The sequence below is a fragment of the Thermobia domestica genome, chromosome 14 (assembly GCF_964235325.1).
Source record: "Thermobia domestica chromosome 14, izTheDome1.hap1.1, whole genome shotgun sequence".
Taxonomy (NCBI): Eukaryota; Metazoa; Arthropoda; class Insecta; order Zygentoma; family Lepismatidae; genus Thermobia; species Thermobia domestica.
Genome location: NC_137467.1, coordinates 98235280 through 98251283, shown reverse-complemented (window position 1 = coordinate 98251283; position 16004 = coordinate 98235280).

The window sequence follows — 16004 nt, the reverse complement described above, 5'->3', positions numbered from 1 at the left end:
ATATATGAGCTAACAGGCAAGTTCTCAAAAACGGAACCGAAAGATCAAATCGCTGAATCGAAGAATCAAGAAAAAAGAAAGAAAGAAAGAAAAGAAAAAATGGCCAAAGTAAAGACTTACCAAGAGGAATTTGTGAAATCTTTGATAAATGTGGAGAAAGAAACTTTTGATCTGTATTTCACTCTTTGGCAGCTGTCAAAAATGGCTAATGTGTGGTAATTGGTATATTACAGTCTCTTAAGTGCAAGGAAATATGGTAGATTTGAAAGTAATTTGTTTAGAATCAAAACTAGGCCTATCTACCTACGAATTAATATTTGCAGCTGCAACTGTAGCTGTAGGTATAGAGAAATGAATAATCTAGGTATTCATTATTCTATGATAGAACAACATTTTAATTCATACGCCATAAAAATTTTCATTTACGTGCAAATAGCTCCATTACCGATAGTATAATTATTTCAATTAAGCTACATAAACCACGTAATATTTAAACACAAATGCCTTTATAGCATTATCAAAGAAACTATTTGGTTGCTTTCCCTATACAATTTTAAATTCCATTGCATACTCAAAGAACACAACATAAATACGTTTGTTATTTGCGTTACATTTTTATATCCCACTTGTAAAATCACTAACTTGTATATTTATCAAGTAAACTATTATTAGATCAGCCCACAAATTTATTCACCTCAACAAAAATATTAAACATATGTCCTTTAAAATTTTATTAAGTCTCTCTGACATTATTGTTGTTCCTACGACGAAGAACTCCCATCTTAAGTACGCAAGTGTGCTAACGTAGTGTACATCCTCGCACACTACGTACTATGCACTCGCAGACTTGTGAACTTGGACCTTTTGACGCACACTAGGTGACGTCATTTCCGGAAATAAGCGTACTTCGTATGCACACTTGTATCTTTTGGACACGGCCTCAGATCGATTCCCTCTCAAGACATACTTTTTATTTTCTTTACAACAATAAAAGTTTTTTAAACTATCCAGTCATTCGAGGAAAGGATCAATCCAAGCCGCTCAAGCCGTTGACAACAGTACAGTCTAACACCTTAGGCTGCTCAGCTGCACTCACCGGCTTCCACTGAGCCACTGCGGCCCGTATCTTTGGAGTAGTTGGTAGTAATATTCATTGTCTTCACCCTCGCAATCAGCTATCGAGACACAGTGATTAAATTATAAATAGGTATTTTATTTATTTATTTACTCAAATATTTACGATACAGCCAAAAGATCATTATTTTTGTAAAATGTTTATTATTTTCATGAAGCGAAGTGTGAATATTCTACTTGGGTTTACAACTATCGCTACTACACTTTTAATTGACAACTAAATAGTTTATGTTCATTATTTCTGTCCATTTTCTACAAATTACTTGCAGACACTATTCGGAGTAAATGTTTTACTTTAGTAATGTTTCATTAAATTTAGTCATATCTTAATTACCGTTTCAAATATTTATAAGTTTCCTTTCCGGTTAGGATAATGGTTAGAAATGAAGTTTCCTTTTTTTATAAAATTCTTGATAATTTTAGTACTTTATTTAAAGGACGTAATTCTGTATTAGTTGGAAATATTCAAATAAACTAGAATGAAGACGATAATACTAAACAACATTATTAGAACAAAATCTTTCTGACTAAGAAATGGACAGAATCAAGCTTTTCCAAAAAAAAAAAAAAAAAAAAAAAAAAAAAGGAAACGTAGGGTTTGGGACTCGAACTGATGATTGTGGATAAAAACAAAATACTCAGGGAGCGTGCGTTAACCGTCTACTCTACGGAGTTATGTCAAGGTTCGTTCTCTTAGCAAATGCGTATTAGGAAATCACTGTCACAAACTGCCTGATCACTTTGCATATTTTGTGGCTTATTTCCTTTTGTTTTTATGTATAAAATGTTTAATATCTATTATTATTAAAGCTGTAAATATGTATAGAACTAACATTATGAAAGATTTACGTTGTATTTCTAATAAAGCATAAAATTCCCTCTCTCTCTTTGTAAATTTCGCCGCGCGTTTGCCACGCTTAGGAAAATGGAACATAGAATTTGGTGATGACTTTCGAAGATTTCTTGTATTAATTATGATTTCTTTGTATCTTAATTTTTTACAGAAATTTATTTATATTTATGTAATTTTGAAAGACATGCGACAGAAATTCTGGACAGAAATGTAGTTTCTTATTTTATTTATACTCCATTTTTAGACACAGAAAAGACAACTTTCCTCCATTTCATTGTTTCTTTAAACAAATCACGTAATGACTCACCTTTGGTTCGGTCTTACTTGTTAGCTCTAAACTTCATCCGTCTCGATTCGCTTGTTTTTCCCTTTTCTACTTGTGCTAAAGAAATAAAAATGGTTCTGTGTTCGCTGGAATCCATCCGTGGACTACAAGATCTTCAGACCACCTTGCTATCGAATACTCTACGAGGGAGGATGGCCAGAGCAGAGAAACTATTTCTTTGTTCAACAGACATAAGCATATTACTCTGACTTCGTTATCTCGATCTGTGGACAAATTTAAACAACTAACATGGTCTTCAAATTTTACACGTGATTTCGCTAACAAGTTATTGTTAGCTTCAACGTTACATGCAACGTTGATAAAGCATTAAAAGAATAACACGAATTACAAATAGTGATTGAACTTACAACTCTAGTCACAAGAATATTCTATTCAAGGTGTCACCTCACCTTCCTATCTAGGAAAAGATCCGGGTTCTATTCCCGGCAGGAGCTCATATGTTTTGGATTTCACGTTAATCAGTAGGTCCCATCTCATATAGCCTTGCTGCTGAAAGGGACGTCAAACTCAAAATCAGCTCAACCTATCTAGAAGAAGGGAGAAACAAAATTCATTAATGCTACCAGCTAACACATATTTATACTCCATTTTTTGTACTCATAAAATAATAATTTTATCTGTCAATCCATAAATGTAATGATATTATTACGTCCATGTGTAAACCTGAAAAGAATCTGACATGAAGTATATCTCTCCTGTTCCTATCAATAGCTTCGACTATGTGTCCTTTTCTTTCCTTCTTTTTTCATTCTAGTAGTAATAATAATAATAGTAAATGAACATTGTTTTTCTCAGAAACTTGCGACTTTAAGGTTTACAGTGTAGAGCTCCGCCGACGGCAACACACTGGACATTGTTTCTAAAAAGACCGAAAAAGATTATTCGCTAACTTATTGTCTACGGTTTCAACTGCAAGAAATGATCACATTTCTTCTCGATAATGTGAATACAAAAGTGAAATGTTGTGTTTCTATACAATTTCCTTTCCTCGAATGACTGAATAGTTTTAAAAAGCTTCTATTGTTGTAAAGTAAATAAAAAGTATGGCTTGAGAGAGAATCGATCTGAGGACCCCGTGAACTTGAGCCCACGGTGTTACCGATTACACCATCAAGACCTGCCTCTTGTTATCAGCGTCCGGGGCAACGGCTTTGCTTGCTCCTCCATAGCTACAGCTCTGTGTATAGCTATTCACAATTGCTGAATTAGTTAATTATTTTAAAATGAACTATGATTATAGTTATAGAAAAGAACAAAGCAGAAGGTAATAATCGTTTCTGGATATATACATACTATAGATTACTGCTACTACAGGATTAGACTACATGATTTAAAAATTCATAACCTTTCAACTCACAAGTCCACCCATAATATTATTTTCCTTAACATTTTTCGCTAAGTTCATCTCATCTCAGTTTCTAAACTTTTTTTTAGAACACAAACTTAGGTTTGTTGTCTTTAATATTATAATTGTTGGGCATCAATCGGGCACCTTCCTATCTCTTCTCGTTCCAGAGTAATGGAACAATCCATGGCATCCAGTGGTTACGTCCAGTTGAAACAGCGGGCTATCATTGAATTTCTGACTGCAGAAGGTTGTGCCCCCAGGAACATTCATCGCCGGCAACGAGTCGTGGATACACCATTACGACCCGGAAGCGAGGAGTCAGTAGATGGAGTTGTTTCGAAGTTGTTTCATCTGCTGGCAAAGTGTTTCTGATATTTTGACTCATCCTGCCTATAGTTCGGATTTTGTGCTTTGAGACTATTGTATCTTCCCCAAACTTAAGTATCACCTTCAAGGCCAACGTTATAGTTGTGACGCGGAGGTGGAAGCAACAATTCGGCAATGATGTCACACAATTATTGGCCGACCGCATGAAAAACCTTGTTTCGCGTTGGCGCAAATGTGTTGCCCATAATGGGGACTATTTTGAAAAATAATGTCACCATTTGTAGCTGACATTGCAAGCTTTCCAATGATGCCTGTATCGGTGCTATTTGTTAAATACAAATAAAGGTATCACCTTGGAAGCATTACTTTTTGTATCGCCCTCGTATATTTCTCATCGTCCTTAAATTATTCACTATAATTTAAACAAGGGAAAAGAACTTAGCCAAAAGCGTTAATAAGGAATTAAATATGATACCCGCTAGAAAATAAGTGTTAGTCTGCTATTGTAATTAAAAAAACGAAAGAAATACAGAAACCGTATTAAATTCTTCCAATTCTTAAGTTGGAGAAAGGTGAACGAGAAGTTAGATACCGTAGCAAGAGAATTCACTGTAAGTAAACTATGCTGAGAAATATATTATATATATACATATACACAAGGAAGGAGAAGGTGAGAGAGAGAGAGTCTAATAATTTCCATGGCTAAGGTTGTTACGAGAGAGAGAAGACTGAAAAGCCCTCACAGTACGCACCCTAACGGCATTTCCTCTTGTTAGTCAGCCATTTGCGAACCGGTGAGCTGTTTCCGGAACACCGCTAGCACCGGAAATTGTGGCCAACTCATTAAATGGTGGGCTCTGCTTATCATTCGGAAAAGCGAGACGAAACGCACAGCAACAAAACAAATTGGGTGTCGCAACAGTTTTATTTAAACTTTTTTTTCTCACTGAAGTGATGACTCCAGCAGAAGCTTTTAGGCACAACTGAAAGTGAATTGGACTCATTACGGGCAAGTTTTGGTCTCAGGTATTTTATCCTCTTGCAGTTCGGAAGTTTGAGTGCTCCATAACGCTACGCATCTATATTAAATTTTGATTCATTGAAGGGATTGAAAATGTTAACTAATTTAAAGGAAATAATAATAAAAAATATTGAATGCTTGTTATACAATAACAAATTTTATCCTTCAGATACAATTTCTAAAATGAAAAGCAGTGGTAACATAAAACATTGATTAAAAAATGATAACAATGATTATATAGAAGATTCGCTTCTTACAACACACAAATTGGAAGTATAATGTGAAATAAAAGTGAACAATTTAACAAAACAACCTAATTATATATCCTTATATAATACAGTCATTGCTAGCCCTACTTATAGCTAGCATTGGAACTCTTCGGACGTTGTTCTCTTGTTCGGGCCAATGCAGTTATAAAGAACAAAATGAAGTTTATTGGTAGCCATGTCAACTTCACTGTTCATAGTTTTCAAAGCTGTCCTACCGGGAATCGAAACCGAGACTTCAAGTACCAAAGACATACGCGCTAGCCAATAGACCAGCATGGGGAACACGTTTTCTAAGAGAAACGAATTGTCTACATTGAAGGATTATTAATAAAAAATGCTTAGGGTCTATTAATAGGTTGTAAACAACATCTTTATAGAGCTCCTTCATGGTTAAGCGATTAGCGTAGGCGTATCTAGCCTGGGAGATCCGGGTTCGATTCCCGGCGGGAGTTCATGTGCTTTGCATTCCACGTTAATCAGTAGGTCTCGTCTCATATAGCCTCGTTGCTGAAGGGGACGTTAAATTCAACTCAGCAGATGTTTTCAAGAATATAATTCTAACGAAAACTCACTCCCAAAAAACTATGATTATTTTCATTGGAAAATAAATTATAACTTCTTTTAAGTTGCTAGTTGAATGCTTATTTACCAATATGAACAAAACCTTTAAGGTTATTTTTTAAGGTCCAAATAGTTTGTGTCTAAAACGGTAGATGGTGCCACTGTCACCAATATTAACATATACAACTAATAAAATTAAAACAATCAAAAATAAAATGAATAATTAACAAAATAAACAAAAACGGATATAATCTGATTAATGGACGTTGCAAAATCTAGGGAATGGTACGTGCCGATTTCACATATTGTTGTTAGTTTCATTGTTAGAGGTCACCATTGTTAAGTAAACAATCAACTTTATCTAATGTACTTTCTACCACAAACTGACCAACCTTTGCACACCCATTTAAAATTTAAATATCTAGGAAATGGCACGTGTAGAGTTCACATATTGTTGTTAATTTCATTGTTAGAGGCCACCATTGTTAAATAAACAATCAACTTTATCTGCCTAACTTTCTACCAGACACTGGCCAAACTTTGCACAACCATTTAAGAGTGAAATATCTAGAGAATGGCACGTGTCGGTTTCACATATTGTTGTTAGTTTCATTGTTGAAGGCCACCACTGTTAAACAAACAATCAAGTTTATCTGCCACACTTTCTACCACAAGCTAACCAAACTTTGCACACTCATTTACGATTGAGATATCTATGGAATGGTATGTGTTGGTTTCACATACTGTTGTTAGATTTATTGTTGGAGGCCACCATTGTTAAATAAACAATCAACTTTATCGACCATACGTTCTACCAGAAACTGTCCAAGCTTTGCACACCCAATTAAAGTTGAAATATCTAGGAAATGTTATGTGTAGATTTCACATATTGTTGTTAGTTTTGTTGTCGAAGGCCACCATTGTTAAATAATCAATCAACTTTATCGACCATACGTTCTACCAGAAACTGTCCAAGCTTTGCACACCCATTTAAAGTTGAAATATCTAGGAAATGTTATGTGTAGATTTCACATATTGTTGTTAGTTTCGTTGTCGAAGACCACCATTGTTAAATAAACAATCAAGTTTATCTGCCTCACTTTCTACCACAAATTAAGCAAGCTTTGAATAGTCATTTACGATTGAGATATCTACGAAATGCTGTGTCTCGATTTCATATATTGTTGTTAGTTACATTGTTGAAGGCCACCATTGTTAAATACACAATCGTTGGATTTTTTCATTGTTAAATAGACAATCAACTTTATCTGCCACATTTTCTAAACTAACGAAACTTGACACCCTCATTTACAATTGAGATATCTATCGAATGGTACGTGTCGATTTCAGATATTGTTGTTAGTTTCTTTGTTAGATTCCACAATTGTTAATAAACTATCAACTTTATCTGCCAAACTTTCTACCAGAAACTAACCAAACTTTGTACACCCATTTATGATTGAAATATCTAGGGAACGTAGGTGTTCCATTTCACATATTGTTGTTAGTTTAATTGTTGAAGGTCAACATTGTTAAATAAACAATCAACTTTATCTGCCATACTTTCTAGCATAAACTGACCAAACTTGGCACACCCATCGGATAACCACTGAGATATCTAGGGAATGGTAGCTGACGATTTCACATATTGTTGTTAGTTTCATTGTTGGATGCCACCATTGTCAAATAAACAATCAACTTTATCTCCTATACTTTCTACCACAAACTAACCAAACTTGGCACACTCATTTGCAATCGAGATATCTATGGAATGGTACGTGTCCATTTTACATATTGCCGTTTTCAATAAAGTATAAAAGTAACCAATAAACTTCTGTCGCTTTTTGTGGATGTCTGTGTTCCATTGGCCCTCACACCGTGAATTGAATGTGAATGGAAAAAAAATGAAATGAAATGAAATCTTTGAGTTTTACGTCCCACGGTTATGCCGGTTAGGCTAAAGGAGACGGTGATGATGAGTAATGAAGGAAAAATGGTGCAATGAAGAAAGTGGGAGGAAACGGGAGAACCCCGAGAAAATCCACGCACACGGTGTTTGTCCACCACAAAGTTCACTTGGCGGGGGCTGGGATCGAACCCGGGACCCCTAGCACCAGAGGTGAACGCTCTACCACTGAGCCACCGCGGCCCCAAATGCGAATGGAGATAAGGTGAAGGTCAGTTGTTAATGTGGGTATATCCATACTACCTGGTTTTTGAAGTTCAATTCAATCGTGAGCTTGCGTAAGGTCAGAGGAACACGGGACCTCCTAAGAGCGTCATAAGAGCATGTTTGCTGTACGATTTCAAACTGGGGTCAAAAGCCTCTGCAGCGGGGCGGAAGATATGCCAGGCCTTTGCCACGCCAGGCCACATGCGTTCCACTCTGGGCCAGAAGGCAATCCGACCAAAGGTCGTGGATGGTGGTGGGGACTATTTTTGATCTCTCAGGTACGTCGATGTTCAAAATTAGTGGGTGAAAATTATAGAACTTTCTTGGTTACCTTTAGAGCTGTTTCTTTTTTTCTTCCTTTCTTTGACTTTTTTGTTTATTATTTCCATTCTTCAATATACTACACATTTTTGAGGGGAAGAGTTAGAGTTTCTACTGGCGAACTAAAATAAAGACATCCCAAAGGCATTCTTTGTGGCATTCGTAGATCATTACAAGTTCAATTTCGCTAAAAGTATTTAAATTATATTTTTTCCATGATTACAAGATTCGTTTGCACTTTCAAACTTAGTTTACTTTCTTATCGTAGCCTTTTTAAAAGAATTTTAATATTCAACCAATTTAGTTGATTTTATATATTAACTCGCATGCGTCATTCACATTTTTTTGACCGTTTGCGAAGTGAGGAACTAGGGATATATGCTGGCTAAGTGGTAGAGCTAATAACATCTGTAACTAGCAGCCAGCTGACCCGTGCTTAAATCTCACTTTTTTTTTTTTTTTTTTTGTATATAATTTAGCTGAAGTTTAACGTTTCGTTAAACATTGATGCTACATGAGACGTGAACCAACAGCTTAACATGAGATGCAAACTAAATTAGCTTCAACGATAAGTAGAACCTGTGTCTCTAGCGCAAAGGAATATGCGCTAACCAGAGCTTCTTAACAACTTGGCCCGCGAGGATGAGGATATCTTCCATTATGTAACTTCTTCTATCTTGGTCGGAGAATCTACAGCCATATGTCCACTTTGACGAACATAATACGTTCATTCATTTACATGGTTTGACAATGTGCCTATTCTATTTTTTACATTATTCCCACTTGGTTTCTCTGTTCCCCATATCAACCTTTGTTACCTACCAACGCTGTCTCGTTTTATACGATATGTTGGACAAGGTAATATTCAAGGTATTTATTTGACATTTTGAAGTTGGCTTCCGAACCATCCTGAGGAGTATTCTTGGGGTCATCACAACAACACTATTCGATGTGACCTTGGCGTGGAAGACCCGGGTTCGATTCTGGCAGCAGCTCATGTGGTTGGGTTCCACGTTAATCAGTAGGTTCACGTCTCATATAGCCTCGCTGCTCAACGGGCCGTTAAAATCAGCTCAACTCAACAAGATGTGCCCTATGCCAGTTTCCTAATCCAATGTTTGTCCCATTGATTTATCTTCCATTGTATTCCTTCAACGGATCATGGAAACTTATCTGAAACATAGTCCATTTTTGGCAACCATTTTCGAAATGGACACGCATTTCCTACTAAAGTTGTTTCATTTTCCAAGATGTATTAACGACGTATCATTCGACTCATATTGCCATTTGAAATTTTCAAGTTGGTCCCAGAGGCATTTGCTTTACACAAACTTTTATAGATCTCTGAGCTCTTCAATTTTGATACTTTGCTTCCCCGACGCATGTTTGACAAGAAATTGGCTTGTAGCTCTCGATTTGACTCATCCTGTATGCAAGGGCATCGATCCTGGAGGGTCGAGGTCCCCTCAAAACTTATGTGGACCCCTATTGTATTTCTGAATATCCAATATTTGGCATAATTTGAGTGCAATTTGTCTTAAAATCCTACCTTCTGCATATGAATGCCCCCTCCCCAAATTTCCAGAAAAATCGGCGTCCTTGCCTGTATGTGCATATGGACAGTATATGTGTGTGTGTGTGTTCAAGCATAATTCTGAAACTTTTGGAGAAATTTCAAACAAACTTAGTACAGACATGAATCACACAGACTGGAAAAATACTGTAAAAAAAAAAAAAAAAAAAAAACCTTAGCATCCCTAGCAGTGGGAGTGAAGGGCCATAAAAATATACTCGAAAACTACCGATAGTAATGTCTAAAACATAGTTTTCGAGCTGGCTGAAATGAATAGTAACACTTTCAATGCTACAAGTATTTAAGTTCAAGTTAATCTTCCATCGGCATGGAGATAAGAAGACTCCATGGGGAGATGTGAATGTAAACATAATCAAAAACGACCGATATTAGTTTCGAATTCATAGTTTTCTGAGTCGCAGTAGTGAATAATGATACTCTCGATACCGTTTAAGTTCAGTTTAATTGGCACGAGGGTGAGAAGGGGTAAAAAAAATAAAATGTCCAGAATGGTAGTTGGTGAATACTTCAAATTATATGCCCGTAGACAAACCTCCTCTATAAGAAATGTTCCAGAATTCTGAAACATGTATATTTGGATAGGGCACATACTGGTTCTTAACAGAAGTTTTGACCCGACCATGGTAGGACCCATAGTTTCGGAGCTATGTGCTATTTGAAAACGTAACACTTTTTACCAGGTTGGCAACACTGACAACCCAATAACCTCATATGTTGATTCGTTTCATTCTCTATGTTAATGTAAATATATGTATAGAGGCATAATTCTACTTGATTTTTATTCCTGTATTATTGAACATTTCAATTCACATCCCATAGTGAGCCATTGGAAAGATTCGACATTTGAACACCCTGTATCTCGAAAACGAATCTGCATTAGACTCATCTTTATAGAACATTTTCACTTATTTGGATGCCCGCAATCGCCTCCTTACTTTTGGCCATGCATTTATGTTATATATATATATATATATATATATATATATATATATATATATATATGTGTGTGTGTGTGTGTGTGTGTGTGTGTGTGTGCGTGGTGTGTAGAGTAAAGTAAAGTAATAATTAACTGTTTCTAGCACATAGATCTTAATGTGACCAACTACCGGAGCTAAAAATAAAGAAATGTTTAAAAAGTGAAATATGTTTTGCCATCCTAGTACAGATAAATATATAATCGTGTCATAAATTTAGGAGCACTTTCCTTATATCAAATGAAACAAATACTTCTATAGGTTTATAAACCGCCGAAAATACGAAACACTATTTAGTTACTTACTATACACACTATGTTAACTTAATATGTGTAATTCGTTACACAGGTACCAAATGATTGTGAGATATTGATATTTAAATAGAGTACACATTATTTCCTGTGTAATTCTTTGAACTGTTTGTGTAAGATTCCATAATTTTCAACATAGTGCATTTTAAAACGTGTTGTTTTTCCTTTATAACTCTTAAAAGAAGGCATTTTCATATCCTTGTTTATTAGACCTTCTCTTTCTCATTCGATGGAAGGAATCATTTCATAAATTTATGATACAGAGTTTATTAACACCCTGTGTATATATATATATATATATATATATATATATATATATATATATATATATATATATAAACAGAATCATTCCTGGAGAAATCTTCAAAACGTAGCCATATTGGCTTATATGAAAACAGTTGTTCAGAAAAGTTCAAAACATTGAATACTCACAATTCCTCTTTGAAGAATATATATATATATATATAACGAAACCTTTAGGTATTATGCTGTGCAGTTCTACCCAAGAATATTAATAGACGAAAATCATATTCACGAAGAAGTTAAGTGTCGACTAAAAGCAGGGAATTCCTGTTACTATTCAGTTCAAAATGTTTTTGTTGAGGAATTTGAAGCTTAAAATATATAAAACGATAATCATGCCTGTTGCTCTGTATGCTTGCGAAACATAGTCAGTAACTCTGAGGGAAGAACATAGACTGAAAGTATTTGAGAACAAGATCTTAAGAAGAATATTCGGATATAAGAGGAACGGGAATGGGAAATGGCAGAAACTTCATAACGAGGAACTACGTAATTTATACGGTTTATCGAACATTATTAGGGTTATCAAGACTCGGAGGCTCAGGTGGGCAGGTCATGTAGATAGGATGGAAAAAAGTAGGAACACTTTCAAAGTGCAACAGGAAGACCAATCGGAAAACGATCATTAGGAAGACCTAGGCGCAGATTGGAGAACAATATTAAGATGGATCTCGCAGATATAGGAATACAAAGTAGAAACTGGATCCAGTTGGCTAAGGATAGAAATCAGTGGAGAGCTTTTGTGAACGCGGAATTGAACCTTCGGTTCCATAGGTCGTAGAGTTAGTTAGTTAGTTAGTTAATTCTACCAAGAATAAAGCATACCCTTTGAAACACAAGAGGGTGTTTAGTTTCTCTGATTAAGATTTAGAAAATGCATACTCACATCTCAAAGACTTTATGCATGACGTGCAATTTCTAGATGTCAGAAATAGAGAGAAGTTACTTAAGCTTTTAAAGTTGTTTTTAGTTTACGTAAGTGATGGTAAAAAGATAATTTTCACATTTAATTTGATGTTAATTGAAGTGCATCATTATTTATTAACATCGACATTTAAAATGAAAGTACATATAAGAAAAGAAATCATCAGAAAGTGTTAGAGATGTAACAAAAGGAATAAGGTAAAAGAGATGTTGAGGTACGTTCTGAATATGAAATCAAAAATTATAATGAAGTTGCTCTTACAACTTTTCTTTTTTCACACAGTACATATCTACCTTCACATTGTTCATTTGTTGGAGCGTTGATGCGTATTCCCTTAATTTAGCCCCTGACTTCATTTCTCTTTTCCTTCTTTTTTTAAATCACCATAACCAATTCTTCTTTTCTTCACATCTTCAATTCCACTTGTCTTCTGCCGAAGTCTCTAGAGTGATTTAATTCCGATGCTGATTGCCTCCTGCGGAGCCATTTAACATTTCCTATTCATTTTCGTTGACTTCCATCTCAAGTGGCGTTGATGACTTCTTCAAACCTTTCGTTCGTCAACGCAACAAAAAGGAAATATCTCTGCATCGTTAAAACCCTCAATACACCATTTTTCATCTCTGGTTGATTAAGGTTGAAGCATTGGTATAATATTTTTTTCTTGGAAATGTTTGGTTGTATTTGTAATATATCTCGCATTGAATTGAACTTAAATTTATATGAAATTTAAAGGAAAGAAAAGACCAAAAATTATCTTTCAAAGCAGGTATTCCTTAAAATAAGGCAATTCTTATATATATTAACTCAAGATTACTCACGAGAGAATATCAAGTTAGGTTTATGTTTTAGAAATAAACATTTATGAAACTGCATATGTTATAACACTATCTTATTTACAAAGCTCGTAAAAAGACCATTACGAAGATTGAAGATGAGAGGGAAATGTGAAAATTGTTCTCGCAAAAATATTGAAGGCTGGTTACCTCAGGTAGATACTGATGGTTGGAAATATGAATGGTTCGTTTCTTCGCACACTGCACGCCAATGGAGCATCTTTTCTCTTTAGTTCTATTTACCAATAAACAGAAAATAGAAAAAATAAATAACAGTTAGAATTTGTCCTGTTACAATGAATGGAAAGTAGAAACTGGATCCAAGTGACTAAAGATAGAGGTCATTGCAGAGCTCTTGTGATGTTGCATCGAATCTTCGGGTTCCACAGACCATAGAGTCATTTAGTTTTCCATATTTACAAAAAATACTGGAAAGTTATTAAAATGGAATATATTTTAATAATATTTCGAACGAATGTCTGTAGCATGCGGAAAACCATGGGCGTCTCTGCCATGTAAAAAGTAACGGAGACCAAAGAATGCAACAACTACATTTACGTCAAAACACGAGGTAAATAGAAGCTACTTGAATTAAGAGCTAGCGGAATCTGGTTCCTACCTCTATAAGTACAATTACGCATAATAGTGTTCCATCACTGGTAATGATAGGTCACTTATTATATACTATGAACCTTCGGAGTTTAGTTTTGATGTGGTAATTATACCATTACTTTTATATTCCTCCAACTTATTTGTTTTTATTTGCGTCATAACTTCTACCACTTCACTTAAAATATTATTTCTTCTCCAACAGTGTTCTACATCATTGTAATTATTTTACATTTTGTAATTTTATCCCTGTTATTTCCAACGCCCCTTATTCATTTATCATTCCTATCAGTTGTTTCCGTTCTCTTCAATATTCAAATTTCCTAGAAGCCAAGTACAATAATTCTTGTCATCTTTTCGTAATGTCTATGTTTCGTCTCCGCAGCTAGGCGTCCTGGAAGCAATATTCTACATCTGAGTCATTTTTATAACTCTTCATTCAGTGACTCACATTGTGCGTTTGTCATCATTAACACCACAAACATAATTCTCACCATTTTCACAACCACAATGATGAAATGTAGTATCATTTCTGACATTACTTTCTGCTTATTGTTTACATTTTATATCTTCGTTATTAATCCTACCTAGGTATTAAAAACTAGTCACATATTCTAGTTCCTTTGCCCAGATATCGGTAATTGCTACAGCTTCAATCACCCCAGTCACCGAGATTTCATGGTTTTTGCATGACTATGAAAAGCAAATATGCTAGTCCTTTTAGTTCCTATCAAATTAACCTGCACAATAATCAAACTTTTATTCCATACTTCTCTAGATAGCAAATAACATCACTGATTTTTTTGGGGGGGTCAAAGATCTCTTCCAACTTCACTGTCCTATATCATGTTTTGCATTACAACTTCCAATGATTTGTTTATGTATATAAATTTTTTCCTAGTCTGATTTTTCATTTATTCCAAGCATCTTTCAGATTACTTCAAGCAGCTGAAAGTCTTTTCTAAATCAACAAATATTGCATACATTTTCTTACTTTTGTCTGAAGAATTTCTTACCTTCTGGAAACTAATTGCATCTTTGTGCTATGTTTCTTTCCAAATCAAAACTATTCAATTTCCTTACTTCTTCTCCCATATTATCATCTTTTATATTCGAATAGGCGAAAGAAGCCTTTAAAAGAAAGAAAAGTCTGTTTTGTGGGACCTTGAACAAAGAGTTGAGAAAAAGACTCATAAAATGCTTCGTGTGGAGTGTTGTACTGTATGGGGCTCAAACGTGGACATTACGTAAAGGTGACGAAAATCGACTGGAAGCCTTCGAAATGTGGGTGTGGAGAAGAATGGAAAGAATTAGTTGGGTAGAGCGGAAAACGAATGAGAGAGTGTTAGAAATGGTGGGTGAGAAAAGAACACTTTTAGATATTATTAGGAAGAGGAAGAGAAACTGGTTGGGACATTGCCTAAGAAGACATTGTATTATGAGGGACGTCCTAGAGGGTATGGTGGCGGGAAAGAGAGGGAGGGGGCGAAATAGACTACAATTAATGGATGATATTAAAACAGAAAGATCATACGCGAAGACGAAAAGGTTAGCGGAGGACCGTGGAGCATGGAAGCTTCTCAGCTGCGGCAAGTGACATGCCAAAAAAGGCAGAATACCTATGATGATGATGATATTCGAATATGAATTCTTACTGAGTACGGAGTGAAATTAGCTCACTGCACTAGCTGAAAAAGCATTTTAGGTCTTTAATCATATAGGGTAAATTTGGATTAATCCGGACAGTTCTGATGTTTCTTTCTTTTACTGCTACCCCGCTAAACAAAAATATCCAATACTTCGTCATACTCGTATTATTTAATGATATGTTGGTATGCATTTATAACCGAAATAGTTTTCCTGGAATGACATCTTAAGAAATAAAAATAATTTTCTGAAAGTTGACAAAATCTTTGATTTACAAGTTTAGAATGGTGAATCCAGACAGTAGGTTGGCGGTTCCGGACACTGAACTTTGAAAGAAGATATATACATAACAGATATATTTTAGATTACTATCTCGCTACACGAACATTCTAACATGATAAGTATAGAATCTAAATACAAATACATAATAAATACATACTAATTACTAACAT